The sequence below is a fragment of the Hyaena hyaena genome, unplaced genomic scaffold, assembly GCF_003009895.1.
Source record: "Hyaena hyaena isolate Hyena2069 unplaced genomic scaffold, ASM300989v1 scaffold_55, whole genome shotgun sequence".
NCBI lineage: Eukaryota > Metazoa > Chordata > Mammalia > Carnivora > Hyaenidae > Hyaena > Hyaena hyaena.
Genome location: NW_024080687.1, coordinates 2,462,005 through 2,480,827, shown reverse-complemented (window position 1 = coordinate 2,480,827; position 18,823 = coordinate 2,462,005). Strand labels below are relative to the sequence as shown.

Here is an 18,823-nt window from a genome sequence, read left to right as displayed (position 1 = left end):
GATGGGCATGGAGGAGGACACTTGTGGGGATGAGCACTGAGTGTTATGTGGAAACTAATTTGACAATAAACTATTTGTAAAAAAATAAAAAATAACAAATAACTAGTGTGAGGGATGTGGACAAAGGGAACCCTCATTAACTATTGGTGGGAATATAAACTGCATTACATTGGGGGAAACTACAACTAGGTATTTGCCCCCCAAAACCCAAAACGCTAATTCAAAAAGATATATGTACCCTTATGTTTACTGCAGCATTGTTCACTACAGCCAAACTATGGCAACAACCCAAGTGTCAATCAATAAATGGATTGATAAAGAAGATATGGTACATACACATAAAATGTAATATTACTCAGGTATAATAAAAAATGATTATCTTGCCATCTGCGAAAACATAATAAAAGATGATATCTTGCTATGTGCAACAACATGAATGGACCTAGAGGGCATTATGCTAATAATAATAAGTGAAATAAATCAGAGAAAGACAAATACGTATGTTTTCACTTGTATGTGAATATAAAACAAAATAAAACATAGCACTTTTTTTAAAGACAGAGAAAAATATGGTGGTTACCAAAGGGGAGCTGAGAAAAGGATGGGCAAAGTATATAAAAAGGATTAAGAGATACAAGCTTCCAGTTATAAAACAAATGTCACCAAAATGAAAAGTATACCTTGGGGATATATAGTCAATAATATTTTAATAGCATTGTATGGTGACAGGTGGTGACTACTCTTACTGTGGTATGAACACTAAGTACTATATAGAATTGTCAAATCAATATACTATACACCTGAAACTAACATAACATTATGTCAACTATAATTCAGTAATAAAATTCTTTTAAAGATGTGTTATATATATAGAATGAAGTATTATTCAGCAATAATGATATTTTGCCATTCACAACAATACGTATGGACCTAAAGGGTATTATGCTAAGTGAAATAAGGCAGAAAAAGATAAACACCATATTATTTCACTCATACATGGAGTTTACAAAACAAACAAAAACAGACTCAAAAATATAGAGAGCAAATTCATTGCTGCCAGAGGGGAGGGGTTGGAAACATTAGATGAAGGGGATTCTGAGGTACAAATTTCCAGTAATAAAATCAATACTGTAAGGATTTTATACTATAATCACTTTGTACGGTGACAGTAACTATACATACTGTGGTAAGCATTTTATAATGTATATAATTTTCAACTCACTATAATGTACACCTGAAACTATTATTATATGTCAAATATACTTCAATTTAAAATAAAAGAGGAAAAAAATTAAAAATTATAACCCAAGGATCTTGTATCCCACAGTCCAATGGAAAATTTTTGTATGAAACAACTGCTTTTGAGAGTACATCTTCAAAACAGTAGAACATACAGCCTTAAAGAACTTCTAGAGTATATTTATAGTGAGTAAGTTATATTAAATGCCCTAAGATATTTTCTCTTTTAACAGACTGCTTAAGTTCACACTTCAGTCCAGGCTTGATGTTTGTTTTTTGATTTAATTTTATTTTAACTGTTTTCAACTGAGTTTTACCTCCAACTTTATTGAAATATAACTGACATATAACACTGGATATATTTAAGTTGTATAAATGTGATTAGATATACTTACATATTGCAAAAACTGTTACCACCATTGCATCAACTAAAACCTTCATTTTATACAGTTATTGCTTCTGTTTGTGGTGAGAACACTTAACATTTACTCTTATGGCAACTTCCAAATATATAATACAGTACTGTCAACTATAATCACCACTCTATACATCACCAAAACTTATTCATCTTGTAAGTGAAATGTTATACTCTTTCCTTTTTAATCTTTTTAAAGTTTATTTATCTTTATTTGAGAGAGAGAGAGAGAGAGAGAGAGAGAGAGAGAGAGAGAGAGAGAAGCAGGCAAAGAAAGATTCCCAAGCAGGTTCCCCACTGTCAGAACAGAGCCTGATGTAGGGCCTGAACTCACGAACTGTGAGATCATGACCTGAGCCGAAACCAAGGGATGGACATCTAACCAACTGTGCCACCCAGAAGTGTTACACTGTTTCAAATGCCTCCCCATTTCCCCCTCTGCTGAAGTCCCTGAAAACTATCATTCTAGTCTCTGTTTCAATTAGTTTAGCTGCTTTAATATAGATGTATATATTTTTTGATGTTTATTTTTGAGAGAGACACAGAACATGAGTGGTGGAGGGGCAGAGAGAGAGAGGGAGACAGAATCTGAAGCAGTCTCCAGGCTCTGAGCTGTCAGCACAGAGCCCGATGCAAAGCTTGAACCCATGGACCCGGAAATTATGACCTGAGCCGAAGCCAGACACTTCACCAACTGAGTCACTCTGGCTCCCTAGTGTATCTGTTTTAGACTTCACATATAAGTGATATATGGTATTTATCTTTGTCTGACTCATTTCACATAGCATAATGCCCTCAACGTCAATTCATTTGTCAAAAGCAACAAGATTAACCTTTTTCTCATGGCTGAATAATACTCCATTGCAGTAAAAAGATATTTTTATATATGTATGTATATAATACACACATATTACGTATATAGATATATGTACACATACATATTTATTACATCTTTATCCATTTACCTACTGACATTTAGGCTTTTACAGTATCTTGACTATTGTGAACAACATTGTAATGAACATGAAAGTGCAGATTACCTCTTCAAAATCCTGTTTTCATTTCCTTTGGATGTATACCCAGAAGTGAAATTGCTGGATCATATGGTGGTTTATTTTTAATTTTTTGAGGAATCTCCATATTTTTTCACTGTGGCTACACCATTCACATTCAAGAGTGCACTAGAGTTCCCTTTTCTCTAAAACCTTGCCAACACTGGTTATCTCTTGTTGTTTTAATAATAACCATTCTAACAGGTTTAGGGCGATATCTCACTATGGTTTTGATTTGAATTTCACTGATGATCAGTGATGCAAAGTACCTTTTTATGTATATTCTGGCCACATATGTCTTCTGTGAAAAGATGTCTATTCAACTCCTCTGCCTATTTTTAAAAGAATTTTTTTATGTTCTTGAGTTGTAGAAGTTCTTTATATATCCTAGCTATTAACTCATTATCAAATATGTCATTACCAAATATTTCCTCCCATTCCACAGGTTGCCTTTTTTGTTTTTGGGTTTTGGGGAGGGGGGGTGCACAGGCATTTTAGTTTATGTCCCACGTGTATATTTTGCTTTTGTTACCTTTAACTTTGGTGTCAAATTCTAAAAAATCATCACCAAGAATGATGTAAAAGAGCTTACCACCCATGTTTTCTTCTAGGAGTTTTAGGATTTCAAATCTCATGTTCTTTAATCCATTTTGAGTTGCTTTTTATGTATAGTGTAAGATAAGGGTCCAGTTTCATTCCTCTGCATGTGATTATCCAGTTTTCCCAATATTATTTCCCAATATTATTTATTGAAGAGACTAACATTACTCCATTGCATGTTCTTGGCCCCTTTTCCATAAAATTTGCCTCTATGGGTCTTTTTTTATGCCAACACCACCTACTGTTTTGATTACTCTGCTTCTATAATATTCTGAATTCAGGAAGTGTTACGTCTCCAACTTTGTTCTTCCTTCTCAAGATAGCTTTGGCTATTCAGGCTGTTTTGTGCTTCCATACAAATTTTGGTATGGTGGGGGGGGTCCTATTTCTATAAAAACTGTTAATGGAAATTTGATGGGGATTGCACTGAGTCTGTAGATGGCTTTGGACACTAGAAAAAATTTTAAATCAATTCTTCCAAGTCAATGAGACTTGGAATTTTTTTTTCAATATCTTATAGTTTTCAGTGTACAGATCTACTACCTCCCAGGTTAACTCGATTCCTAGGTAGCTTATTCTCTGTGATACTATTCTAAATGGGAATGTTTTCTTAATTTCTTTTGCTGTTTGTTGTTAGTGTACAGACTGCAACTGACTTTTGTACATTATTTTGTATCCTGAAACTCTAGTGAATTCATTGATGTTATAAATTTTCAGATGGAGTCTTTAGGGTTTTAAATACATCATATCATATCATATCATTCAAAAATAAAGACAATTTTACTTCCTCTTTTCCGATTGGGAAGCCTTTTGTTTCTTTTTCTTGCCTCACTGCTCTGGCTAGGAATTCCAGTATTGTGTATAAAACTAGCCAAGAGCAGGTAGACATCCTTATCTTCTGATCTTATTAAATAAGCACTCAGCTTTTCACTGTTGAATATGACTTTAGCTGTGGGCTTGTCATATGTGGAAATCAGTATATTGGGATATGTTTCCTATATACACAGTTTGTTGGAGTTTTCAATCATGAAATGACAGAATTATGTCAAAAATTTTCTGCATCGATATATGAATTTATGATTCATTTAAAGATGTATTACACTAACATATCTGCAGATGGTGTGCCATCCTTGCATCTCTGAAATTAATCCCACTTGATCACAGTATATGATTCTTTTAATGCTGAATTCTGTTTGCTAGAACCTTATTGTGTTTAAATTCTTTATTGTTAGCTATGGATTTACTACTGTCATTTTCCTAACTGTTTTCTGGTTGTTTTGCAGTTCCTTCATCCCAGTCTTCCTCTCTTTCTTTGCAATGTTAGGACCCCTGCAGTGGTATGCATGGATCTATTTCTCTTTATCTTTTCTGAACCTACTACAGGTTTCTGCTTGTAGCTACTATAATGTCTGCATAAAACACAGTTCTAAGACTATTATTTTAAGCTGGTAAGAACTTAATTTCAGATGCATATAAAACCTCTACATTTTTATATTCTCCCTGTTTTGATGTCACAATTTACATCTTTTTATTTTGTGTATCCATTAATAAATTATTGTAATTATAGTTATTTTTAATACTGTCTTATCACCACCATTACAACGTTAGAATATTCTGAATTAAGCTATATATTTACCTTTACCAGTGAGTTTTACAGTTTCATATGTTCTTCTGTTGCTAATTAGCATTCTTTCATTTCAGACTGAAGATCTCCCATGAACATTTCTTGTATGGTCAATTTAGAAATGATAGACTCCTTTGGCTTTTGCTAGTCTGGAAAACTCTTCTTCTCCTTCAATGGTAAAGGACAACTTTGCTGGATAGGTTATTCTTGGTTGCCAGTTTTTTTCTTCTAGCATGTTGAATACATTATACCACTTCCTTTGGGGCTGCAAACTTTCTGCTAAAAAAATCTACTCATAGCCTTCAGGGGTTTGCTTGCACATAACAAGGTCTCCCCCAACCCCCTTGCTGCTTTTAAGATTCTCTCCCCATCTTTAATTTTTGACAAGTTAATCATGTGTGTCAGGATGAGCCTCTTTATATTTACCTTTCTTTGTATTCCTTATGTTTTTGGAGCTAGATTTGTATTATTTTTACTTTGAGCAGGCTAGGTTTTCAGCCATTATTTCTTAGAATACACTTCTACCCCTTTCTCTCACTCTTCTCCTTATGGGACCTTATAATGTATATATTACTATTTCAGAGGATTCTGTAAGTCTCTTAGACCATTTTTATTGTTTTCAAATCTTTTTTAACTTTTTGCTCCTCTGACTGGATGAAGTCCACTGCCCTGTCTTCAATTTTACCTCAGTACTGAACCTAGCTATATAACCACAAGATTGGGTGTATGTGTCGGGAGAGCAGGTACGGACTGTGTGATCCTGAGTCTGTTAAGAATGTATTTGTTGCTACAGTTCTGTGGGACCCCTGAATGCAGGCCACACTTCATATCAGATCCAGGCAATCTGGAAGCACATCCCTCTGGCATCACTGGCAAAAACTTGAGTGACAAATGTGTCTGTAAGATCCTTCCAGAAAGATACTAATGACCTGGAACAGGCTACAGAGTGAGGGCAGGTGAGGTATCTACTGGCCACCTTATTCTCTGTAGATGATCACAGCCAGCCTTTGGAGGAGTGCCATTTCAACATGGGTATGTGCTCATTCATCCAAAGTACATGGGTTACGTAGCTAGTTTTTCTAGATTTCTTTTAGAGGTAACTGTTCTGTGTGTAGCTGTACATTCAGTGTGTCAATGGGAAGGAGGCATTTCAGTAGCCTCTTGTGTTGTCAGTTTTTATAGCCACTGTCCTGATTTTTCTTTTCAAATGAAGGATTTAATCTGAGACAGCAGTCTCAGAAATAGGGAATTGCAAAACTATAAAACAGAATGAGCCTAAAATGCTAGGCTGTTTAAAATAGATAAAAATTCACACATATATCAAAGCAAAAATGTAAAGATATTTGCTCATTGCAATTCACATATGAACAAGGAAAAAAATCCTCTGTAAGACTCTACTATTGTTGTCCATTAAATACACTTTGAAAGAAAAGCATGAAAAGAATAATTAACATACTTTTCTAAAGAAGTTGAATTAACTGATTTCCTTTAGCAAGACTCCTATATTTAGTAAATGGAAAAGTAACTTGACATGAGGAACATAAAAATAAAAGAAGATGAGGTTAGAAATTATGTACATCTACCTATTTATTTTATAAGCAATAAAAATTATGGTCCAGAAGTTATGACTTCAAAGTCACCAATCAATTATGAAAAAGCTAGAAAAAAATTCCCAGCTCTACTGTTTAAGATTTCTGTTCTTTAAGCTACATTAAGCTTTTTCCCACTGGTAAAAAGTAAGAAAGTATAACATCTACATAAAACCCATTTTCTAGTATTTACAGAAATATTTTGTAAAGAGCAGTATAACTGAACATATCCAATTTTAGATAATTTGCATTGGATAACAAGAAAGCTACATCATCATGTGATTTCCTATCAAAAAGGCAAGGGTAACTTCTAGACTGAAAAAAAAAATGATACATATGTTTTTCAAATATGAAATTCTTACAAAAGTAAGAGAAGAAAGGGCATCAATGTGTTTGGAGATCCTACCATGTGCCAATCATAAAACTCAATCGTTGAAAAATATCATCTTCTTTGTATTGGTATAAAAATCCTGTAATGAAAATGTTAAATCATCTTAGTTCCAATCTGGTTCAATCATCTACTAGCTCTGCGACCTTGCACAAAGCATTTAACCCCTTCACACATCAATTTCCTCATTTGTATAAAATGTAATACCACCACACCTCACAAGATTATTATGAAAATTAAATGGGTTATTATAAAGCATTTAGGATATATCTTCATACGTGAAAGTATTTAATAACTGCCTCTAAAATGATGATCCTTAACTATTTTCTTCAATTTATATAGATAAGGAAACCAAGAGTCAAGAAAAGAAAAGCAACTTGTCTACCACAGTCATAAAAAAAATAAACAACAAGATGTAAAACCAAATATATCTGACACCAAAGTCCTTGCTCTATCCATGAAGTAACCACCCAGGAAACACTTGTTAACACTCTAAACCAAAAGCCTGAAGAAAAGCAAGCTTTCTTAAAGGCCTTCTTAAATAAATATTGTATGTGAATGTATTTAAAGGCTATCAAAAAATGTAGTTTTTACTGTACTGTAATTCTTTGAGTATTTGATGTTCAGTATATGATTAAGTGTTTTTTATCTTTATTTATTTGTGAGAGAAAGACAGAGAAAGAGGGAGAGAGAGAGAGAGAGAGAGAGAGAGCACGACTGGGGGTGGGTGGGTACAGAGAGAGAGAAAGACACAGAATCCGAAGCAGGCTGCAGACTCTGAGCTATCAGCAGAGAGCCCGAAATGCGGCTCGAACTCACAATCCTCAAGGTCATGACTTAGCCAAAGTCAGATGCTTAACCCACTGAGCCACCCAGGGCCCCTAGGCTTTATTAACCAGAATATTTAATGTCTTTATCTTACCAGATAATGGGATCCATAAAATACAAAATATGCAAGGGTGGATACTGGATGACAAAGAGAACGGTAAGATGAGTAAGACAGTAGAGCAGCTTCCAATATATTAGAGCAAAATACATGCAAATATAATCACAATGAAATAAACTATTGCTTAATACCATAGTATTAAGATATTCAATTAGTGAACAGGGAGGAACAAAAGATTTCATACATGAAATGGAGGCAAACTAAGGAACTACATCACATATTTTAAACATAAGCAAATTTCAGCCTAAAAAGCTTTACAATTTATCAAAACTCCTAAGTTCAATCATTCAGGATTAATGAGCTAGACAATCATGTAGGGCCATAGCAACAAAATAAAGAACAAAGCACTGGCCCTGTATTCTTAGCTTACATTCTAACAAAGAAAACAAACAAAACAAAACAAAAATTGTAGAAAATGAATAAATGTATATTTATAGGCAAGAATAAGGACAGTGAAGTAAAATAAATCAGAATAAAGATGAGAATAAAGGGAGGTATATAACTTTCCACAGGTGATAGCAAGGGTAGTAATCTCAGAATGGGCAATATTAAGAGAGACCTGAGTAAAATAAGGCAAATATTGGAGGCCGTGGGATAGGAAGAAAATTCCAGAAGGAATCACCAAGTGCAAAGGCCCTATAGGGAGGTATGCTAGACCTATTTGAGGATCTAAAATCTAACTTTCCATTCTGGTTCAGACATCTTTTCATTGTAGCACACTAAATATTTCAGTGCTTACCACCATTAAACCATTCTTTTAAGTATTTAGAATTTACCTCACAGCAGTCTCTTTAATCTGTTATATGGGTGGAAAATTGTTTACTTTATGTGAAACCCTCTTTAAGGGAGCTAATACTATTGGCACTTTCTGAGAACATTAAAAAAAATAAATGTCAGAGATCATTTGTCTTATTTCTCAAACAAATAAAATTATATTAGCCAAGGGCAAATTTTGTATGTTAAGTAAACAGGATGGAAAACAAACTCTTCTAGATAACTGTATCACTGAAAGCTCTTACACAGTAACTCTAATACCCATTCTTTGTTATAAAAGAGTTTGAAATAAAGTTTTCTCCATTTCCTTTCTTTAATTTTAAGAAATAATAATTTCAAAAAACTGATCAGTTACAAACCATCCTTAACTGTCTCCTATAATTTGAAAATAATGAAGCACATAATGTATATACTGAAAAACTTTATGCAGCAGAAACAAAATATTCAAAGAAAGAGAGTAGGTATATAAGGCAAAGCAAAAAACACTAGGTAGAAATTTAATCTTCAAGTTTCAAAAGCATAAAACATTTTAAGAAATAATTATAAGACAAAGATATTCCTTTTATTCCTTGCCATTTCATAAATCATAACTTGGCACTAAAGGTTCGGGGTCTTAAATCATAAACAAAACCTTTGAAATATCGGTCTCTAAAATCAAAAATCTATTTTTATCTGACTATATTTGAGGTTCATTTCAGTTCAAATAATCCAAGTTTTCAAGGAAACATGGCTCCCTTTTAAAGCAAGCCTCAAAAAAGTTCATACGCCAATCCTACTCATTTGGTCATATCTATAGACGAAACCATAGATGGGGTCTGAATAAGAAAACTGCAGTGGCTATTTATCAGAAAAGGTAAACTAAGATTTCTGTATCAATGCCCCAAGACTAAGGAGACCACCCAAAGACATTTCCACTGGTCAAATCTTATAAAAATCAAAGAGGAAGTCCTCACCACCAAAGAAAACAATACTCTTTCCAGAAGAATTTATTTGTAAGACAAATCAAAACCCTTAAGATTGAGACCCCTTTTATACACAAGAGCAAAATGGTTTTATTTTGATTGGGAGGCCATTAAGTAGTAGCTCTGTTCCTTGATGTCACAAGCTCTATGTAACAGAATTGACTACTTTTAATAAGCAGAGAATTGGAAACATATTTAAAAAGTTATCACAGAAAAATCCCTTTATACTCATAGTAAAAATTAAACGTTTAACTTTTTATCTTCCCTTTGGCAGTAGGCCAAGGGAATTTCCCACGGCATGCAGCTTTAGGGCATCATTTTCTTCACCACTATTCTACACCATGGCATTGTAAAACTTGTAATACATGTTCCAAACTAAAAGGTTCCATCATCAAAGATTTTGAGGGACCATTGCACTAAACAAATCAAATAAGTTTCTTTACTATAAAAATGTGTTTTTAAAGCTTTAATTTTATAAAGCATTGCAAATCTCCAAGTTGTGAGAAAAAAGTATGACATATTTCTAAAATATTGTGACTAAGTGACTAAGAAATAAAAATTTAGGGTATAATAATACACACACACACACATACACACACACACACACACACACACACACACACCTTGAAATATGTTTGGATTCCATGGAATATAGTTTGAGAAATACTATTAGAAGTGCAAACTAAGACGGATAAGGAATTCTATCTAATCAGCCTAGACAAATCAGTGGGTTCAATGCAAAGCAAGACACAACAAAAGCCCTGTACTTTCAAGCCTGACATTAAACTTTTATGAACATTTTTACATATTAAACTCCCTAAAATGACCAACTCTTTTTGCTGAAAGAATACTCCACTTTTTAAGTAGGTAGTAGAAGAGTTTCTTGAGTCATTCTCAAGAAATAGTTTAGGTCAAAATGAAAACAGATTTGAAAATTTTGTATAGTCTATGAGGGAAGATTTTTTTTAAATGAATGTTTTAAGGAAATGAAGAAACAAGTCATAGAATGGATAAAAACCTTTGCAACGTATCTGATTAAAGACTGCTAAACAAAATATACAAATACCTCTTAAAATAAGTTTTCAACAATAAGAAAACAAGAAAATCAATTAAAAAATGGGCAAAACAATCTGGACACTTTACCAAAGAAGACATTCAGCTGGCAAATATACATATGAAAAAATGCTCCACATCATATCTCAACAAGGAAATGCAAATTAAAACAGGGCACCACTCTACATCCATTAGAATGGCCTAAATCCAAATTATCTGACCGCACCAAATGCTGGTGAGGCTGTAGAGCAGTAAGAATTCTCAATCGCTGTTGGTGGGGATGCAAAATGATAGTCACTTTGGAAGACAGTTTGACAGTTTTCTCACAAAACTAAACATACTCCCACTATATGATCTAGCAATCACGTTTCTTGTTAGTTAACCAATGGGTGAATACTAATATACACATAGAAACCTGCACACAAAGGTTTATAGAAGATTTATCCATAACTGCCAAAACTTGAAAGCAACCAGGGTGCTCTTCAATAAGTGATCACACAAACTGTGGTACTGCCAGATAATGGAATGTGATTCAACAATAAAAACACATGAGCTATCAAGCCATAAAAAGACATGGAAGAACCTGTGATGCACAGTATTACATGAAAAAAGCCAATGTGAAAAGACTACATACTGTATAATTCCAACTAGATGACATTTTGGAAAAGGTGAAACTATGGAAAACAGTAAAAAGGTCAGTGATTGCCGCAAGTTCAGGGGAGAGAAGGTAAGAAGAGGAGGAGCACAGAGGAGTTTCAGGGAAGTGAACTTATTCTGTAAGGAGCCAATGTGAGAGATACGTGTCATCACACAACTATCCGAACCCATACAGTTTACGATACCAAGAGTAAAGTAACTAATGTACACAAAGAACTTTAGTTAATAATGTACCAATATCACCTCATCAATTGTAAATGAAACAGGAAGGTGGAGCAGAATTAAATTTAAATATCAGGTATTTCAAGAAGAAAAAATTTATCTATATTCAAATTTTATGAATTCTTTTCTATACAGTTAGACCAATTTTAAAGTATGTATATCATGTACTCTAGAAGAAAAGAAGAGAATATTATCCCAGGATTTCCAATGTCCCTGGCTGAAAACAATTCAGGTCATGAGAGTAAAAAATATTAATATACTTAGTGTATTAATTTATGTCATCCAATTTGGTATCTGCTACATGCCTTTGACATTTTACTACAGTTACCTCATATTCACTTATTTTATTGAGTAAACTGATGTCAGAGGAACTGCTATGTCCAAGAGGGTACCATTAATTCACAGAAAAGCTACGACACAGAAGTTCCTTATCTCTTACTCCAATACTCCCAGTTCTCTCTATACCTTTAAATTTCTTAGTAACTGCCATTCCCAAGATATTTCTAGTAACATCTGCAGGCAGTCATTTGAACTTTCAGCCAGTTTAAATTCTATTGGTCTTCTGATAAAAGGAGAAGTCAAGATTATGACTTGGCATTATAGAGATCTTGGTTCTGATATGAAATTTGTAGGGGAAAAAAAATCAGAGTTTAGATCCAATCAATAGAAAATAAAATAATAAAATAAAAACAATCTCCTACTTACATAACTTTTTATTAAAACAAAACTGAAGGCAAAAAATCTGGCTAAATATAAGAATTATGTGCTTTGAAATGAGAATGCAGAGTTCAGAACCTATGAACTTGGGTAAAGAATAATTTTAAGTGTATTTGAGATTTGATTTTATTTATGTGTGTGTGTGTGTGTCTGTGCGCCAATAAAATTTTATTTATAAATACAGACAGCAAGCCAGATTTGGCCATAGGTTGTAATTTGTAAACCGCTCGTCTAGATACTTGAAAGCTCTGATTTACAGTCAAGTGAATGCTTTTGTTCACTTTCCTTTGGGTGTTGTCATTGCTTTTTACTAGTTTCTAATGGTCCATTGTGATTTTCTTACTAATAAACTTGGTTAAGTCTAGGCTTTATTAGATATAATCATCAGTCTAGTTATTATTTAGCTAATTTTGGTATTTGTAGTGCAGCCAATTTGAAAAACAGTATATAGACATGTTACACTGACTTTGCCAGTAATGATACAATTTATAGATAATACATAAATGAAGTAAAATGTCCTTGCAGTAGATGATACAGATATTATCAGGATGCAACTATAACTGCTGTCATGAGAACATCTAGAGATAACATATTTAAGTTCCACTGAGGTTAACTGTATCTCATACAGTGAGTTCCTTTTCCTATGGTGAAATCAGCATCTTCAATGCCAACATAGAACCAAGACCAATTGTTCTGTGGTACTAGATCATTTCTAGTGTACGACTCCCTAACACCCTAAAAGTTTCCTACATGAAGTCTGTATGGATAAAACTCTTCCCAAGAAAATAAACAGTAACTGGTGAAACAGACTCCAAAGGTTAGTGATCTCACTGTAGAAGCTGAAAGCCTTGATATGGTACTTACTTTGGCTGCCATAGTAAATCATATTCCTCTTATCCTGGATATACAACTGACCTTTTAAAACTCCTTTGCCCAAGTAATTATGGAAAATAAAATAGCCTTATATTTTCTTCTAGAAAATCAGGGGAAATCTGCCCCCTTTCTAATACTTTTTATTTTTTAAGAGGGGTATATCTAACTATATCTAAAATAAGTCAGTCTAATGATAGTGAATAATTAGGTAATTTTTTTAGCTTCCTATTCAGATAGTTTCTTAATTATCTTAAACTCTTCAAAAAAGTGTTCTTAATCTTAGGTCTCAGGAAGAAATAGTTTGCACATTTTGCAAGCTTTTATCACACAAAAAAGCAAAACTCATTCAATATTTTTGTGACTTCATAGTTCTACTCAGAGCAAAATGGTGAGCCCTGAAAATAAAAGATATAATTACCTTAATAAGCTGCTATGACTCACCAATCACATAAATTAGATCTCTACTACAGAAATTTTCATTACAACATATGCGGTAAGTCAGAAGTGTAAAATTCCATAAGTTTTAAGATTTAAAAGAAAGCCTCAGACTTTTAGTATCCTGGAATATAGGCAGATACGAGCACTGTAAACATTTAAGAAAATGTACCCCACTCTTTCATTCCTTAAACTATATAAAAAGGTGTTGTGACCAGCCCAAACATTCTAGATTGATGAGGGTACTTACTGGAGAAACCAGGACAAAAATAATGTTGATAGGATTTTAAAAAAATGGTTTTGATGGTGTTTTCAAACACCACAAGGTTATGATTCACTAGAGGATATAATCATCCACTTTTAAAAAATGAAATATCATCAGTAAACATGGAAGGGATCTGAAATATGAAAATGTATGTTTGGCCAAAAACAAATGCTGCTCTGAAAATTTTGATTGCAATTCAGAGACATACACACTCCAAAAACATGCATACTTTAATGTATAAATAAATTTAACATTGGTCTCTAATATGGCTGAATGGATAAAATAACAAGACGCATCTATATGCTTCCTACAAGAGATCTACTTTAGATGTAAAGACATACAGACTGAAAGTGCAGGGGTGGAAAAAGATGTCCCACGCAAATGGAAACCAAAAGAAAATCTATACATCTATCGGACAAAATTGACTTTAAAACAAAGAACGTCATAAGAAACAAAAGGTGCTACATAACACTAAAGGGGTCAATCCCACAACAGCATATACCTGTATAAATATTTATGCACCCAAACAGAAGGACCTAAATATATAAAGCAAATATTAACAGGCTTCAAGGGAGAAACTGACAGCAATATGATAATAATAGAAAACTTTAAACCCCACATAATTAATGGAAAGATCTTCCAGAAAGCAAATCAGCATGGAAATATCAACTTTACATGATACATTAGACCAGAAGGACAGATTTATGAAGAATATTCCATCCAAAAGCAACATAATACATATTCTTCTCAAGTGCACATGAAACATTCTCCAGGATAAATCGTATGTTAGGATACAAAACAAAGTTTAGTAAATTTGAGAAGGCTCAAATATTATCAAGCATCATTTCCAACCATAATGGTATAAAACAAGAAAGCAATTTCATGAAGAAAACTAAAAAAGGTACAAATATGTGGAGATTAAGCATGTTACTGAAAAAACAGTGGGTCCAAAAACAAATCATAAAAGAAACTTAAAAAAGTATTTTGAAGCAAATGAAAATAGAAATGGAACATATCAAAATTTATGCAATTCAGCAAAAGCAGTCCTAAGAAGGAAGTTCACAGTGATAAATGCCTATTTCAAGAAACAAGAAAACTCTCAAATAAACCACCTAAGTTTACAACTCAAGGATCTAGAAAAGAGCAAACAAAGCCAAAGTTTCTACAAGGAAGGAAAAAAACTTTGGAGCAGAAAGAAATAAAGTCTACAAGGACAATACAAAAGATCAATGAAACTAAAAGAGTTCTTTGAAAAGATAAACAAAATTGAAAAACTTTCCTTAGACTCACCAAGTTGAAAAAGAGACTGGACTCAAATAAATAAAATAAAAAATGAAAGAGATGTTACAATTCAAATACAAAGGATTATTAAGAGACTGCTATAAACAACTATATGACAGCAAATTGGACAATACAGAAGAAATGAATAAATCTGTAGGAACATACATCCTACCAAGACTGAATCATGAAGAAACAGAAAATCTAATCAAACAATATCTAATAATCAGTAAGGAGGTTGGATCAGTAATCAAAAACCTCCAAACATACAAACATCCCAGACAAGGTGGCTTCACTGGTGAATTCTACCAAACATTCCAAGAATTAGTATCAATCTTTCACAAACTCTTCCAAAAAAAATAGAAGAAAATCTTCCAAACTCATTTTAGAAGGACAGCATTACCCTAATAGCAAAACCAGATAAGGACACTACAAGAAAATTACCAGCCAATATCCCTGACAAACACAGATGCCAAAAACTCAACCAAACAATAGCGAACTTAATTTAACAGTACATTAAAAGAATTATACACCATGATCAACTGGGATTTTTTTCAGGGATGCAAGGATGGTTCAACATCTGCAAACCAGTCAAAGTGATATACCACAATAACAAAATGAAGGATAAAAAGCATATGATCATCTCAATAGATGAAGAAAAAGCATCTGACAAAAGTCAACATTGATTTTTGATTAAAAACTCTCACCAAAGCTAGTATGGAGGGAATTACCCCCAACATAATAGAAGCCATACAGAGTAAGTCCACAGCCAACATCATACTCTACTGTGAAAAGCTGAAAGCTTTTCCTCGAAGATCAGAAACAAGACAAGGATACCCACTCTTGCCACTCTTATTCAATACAGTATTGGAAAATTTCAGGCAGGACAAGCAGAAATAAAGAAATAAAAAATGAATCCAAATTGGAAACAAAGAAGTAAAACTTCCACTAATTGCATATGATTTGTTATGTATAAAAACCCTAAAAAGAGCCCATTAAAACACTATTAGAGTAAACAAATCCAGGAATGTTGTAGAATACAAAATCAACACACAAAAATCTGTTGTGTTTTTATGCACTAATAATAAACTATCAGAAAATAGAAATTAAGAAAAATCAATCTCATTACAATTGTATCAAAAAATAAAACTCTGAGGTGCCTGGGTGGCTCAGTTGGCTAAGTATCCAACTCTTGATTTCAGCTCAGGTCATGATCTCAAGGTCCTGTAACCACATGAGTGTAGAGCCTGCTTGGGATGTTCTCTTTCTCTCTCTCTCCCTCAAAATAAATAAATAAACCTTTTAGGCAGGAAAAAACCACCTAAGAATAAATTTAACCAAGGAGATGAAAGACTTCTAAAATGAAAACTACCAAGACTTTAAGGAAAGAAATTGAAGAAAACACAAATAAACAAAAAGATATTCCATGCTCAGAGACTGAAAAAAGTTAAAATTTCCATACTACCCAAAGCAATCTACAGATTCAGTGCAATCCCTATCAAAATTCCAATGGCACTTTTCACAGGAAGGGAATAAACTATCCAAAAGTTTGTATGGAATAAAAAATAACCTTAAATAGACAAAGCAATCTTGAGAAAGAAAAAGCTAGAAGCATCACGCTCCTTGATTTTAAACTATATTTTAAAGCTAAAATAATTGAAACAGTATCGTATCGGGATAAAAACATACACATAGATCAGTGGGACACATAGAAAGCTCAGAAAGAAACCCATGCATTATGGTCAATGAGCTCATGACAAAGAACCAAGAACATACCTTGAGGAAAGGCCTTCAATAAATGGTGTTAGGAAAACTGGACAGTTATATGCAAAAGAATGAAACTGGACTACCATCTTATAACATATACAAAATTAACTCAAAATAGATTAAAGACCTGAACTTAAGATCTGAAACCATAAAACTACTAGTAAAAAACAAAGGTGGTAAATTCCTTGACACAGGTCTTGGTAATAAATCTTTTTAATCTGACAACAAAAGTAAAAACAACAAAAGCATAAACAAACAAGTGGGACTACATAAAACTAAAAATATTCTGCACAGGAAAGGAAACCATCAACAAAATGAAAAGGTAATCTTCAAAAAGGGAAAAAATATTTCCAAATTGTAGATCTGTTAAAGGGTTAATATTCAAAATATATAAAAAATGTAGATACTCAATAGCAAAAAACCCCAAATAATCCAATTAAAAAGCCAATTAAAAAATGGACAGAAGATCTGTTCAACGTTAGTAATCAGCTAAATGCAAGTCAAAACCACAGTGAGATATCAGTCAAAATGGCTAGTATCAATAAGTTAAGAAATAACAAATGATGGCAAGGATGTGGAAAAAATGACACCCTTTTGCACTGCTGGTGGGAATGTGTACTGGTGTAACTACTATGGAAAACAGTTTGGGGGTTCCTCAAAAAATAAAAAACAGACATATGATCTAGCCATTCCATTTCTGGATATTTATCTGAAAAAAAAAAACACTACATCAAAAAATGTATGTATCTGTCTTTCTCCAACTGACTTATTTTGGGATGTGCACTGGGTGTTATATGGAGGCTAATCTGACAATAAATTATATTTTTAAAAAATGTACATACCCCCATGTTCACTGTAGCATATTTACAATAGCCAGGATATGGAAACAACCTCAGTGCTCATCAATATGCGAATGGATAAGGACTTTACGCTATGTATATTCAATGCCATAATAAAGAATGAAATCTTGCTATTTGCAACAACATGGATGGGCCTTGAGAGCTAAATTAAGGAAGTCAAACAAAGATGGACAAATAACACGATCTCTCTTACATGTGGAATCTAAAAAAAAAAAAAAGCAAGCAAACAAGCAAAAAAAAAAAAACAACAAAAACAAAACAACCAAGCTCATAGATTTAGGGAACAGATTGGTGGTTGCTACAGGCGGAGAGTGGAGGTGTGAGAGAAATGGTTCAAAGGGGTCAAAGGGTAATAAGTAAGTAAATAAAAAATGCAATGAAGTGGTCTTTAGTTGAAAAACAGGGGAAATCCTTTGCCAGCCAAAATTGTTATTTCCCAAGAAAAGTCTTAATTTACTGTGTAAAGAAATTGTTCATATGTATATTATATATATATATAGTATATATATATATAGTATAAAAAGTGAAATTTTATAAGCTACTGATGACAATATTACAAAAGGAACTATTTATTTAAGCAAAAGTATTTTATGAAGCATTCCTAAAGCAAAATGACAGGGCATTTTTTTAGAGTACAAATACACTTGAAAGTATCTTATACTTTATGAAGACCAGCAGCAACTATAACAGCATGGTAGCTGGATTCTTTCTTTTCGCTTTCCTCTGTCTCTGTGTCTTTCTAAATACACACACACACACACACACACACACGCGCGCGCGCGCACACACACACACGAAAAGTCTACTATTTACCAAGAACCACATTAAGGAGTTAATGTCTAAATTACAATTTACAAGACCTGCAAATGAGATAAAAATCTCATCATTTTGTAACAAACAGAAATCAGACTTTTTAATTGAGTAAATACACTCTGGACTTCACATGACCTACATGCACACACACACATTAGCCCTGAATATAAAATATACTGTTTGTAAATAGGCCATGACCAGGAAAATTTGAAGTCCTAAGTAAACATGTTTTATAATGCAGTTCTAAACTTTAAGATGGATTTTTTTTGTTAAGAAACTTTAGTATTTATCAAA

At 33.2% G+C, this 18,823-nt stretch overlaps 1 protein-coding gene across 3 annotated transcripts in view; it reads right to left on the bottom strand.

Annotated features, from left to right (window-relative positions):
* The window catches only part of SUPT3H (SPT3 homolog, SAGA and STAGA complex component), a 554,087-nt gene that overhangs the window by 337,662 nt on the left and 197,602 nt on the right, over positions 1-18,823 (bottom strand). The gene's annotated exons all lie outside the window — the stretch shown is intronic.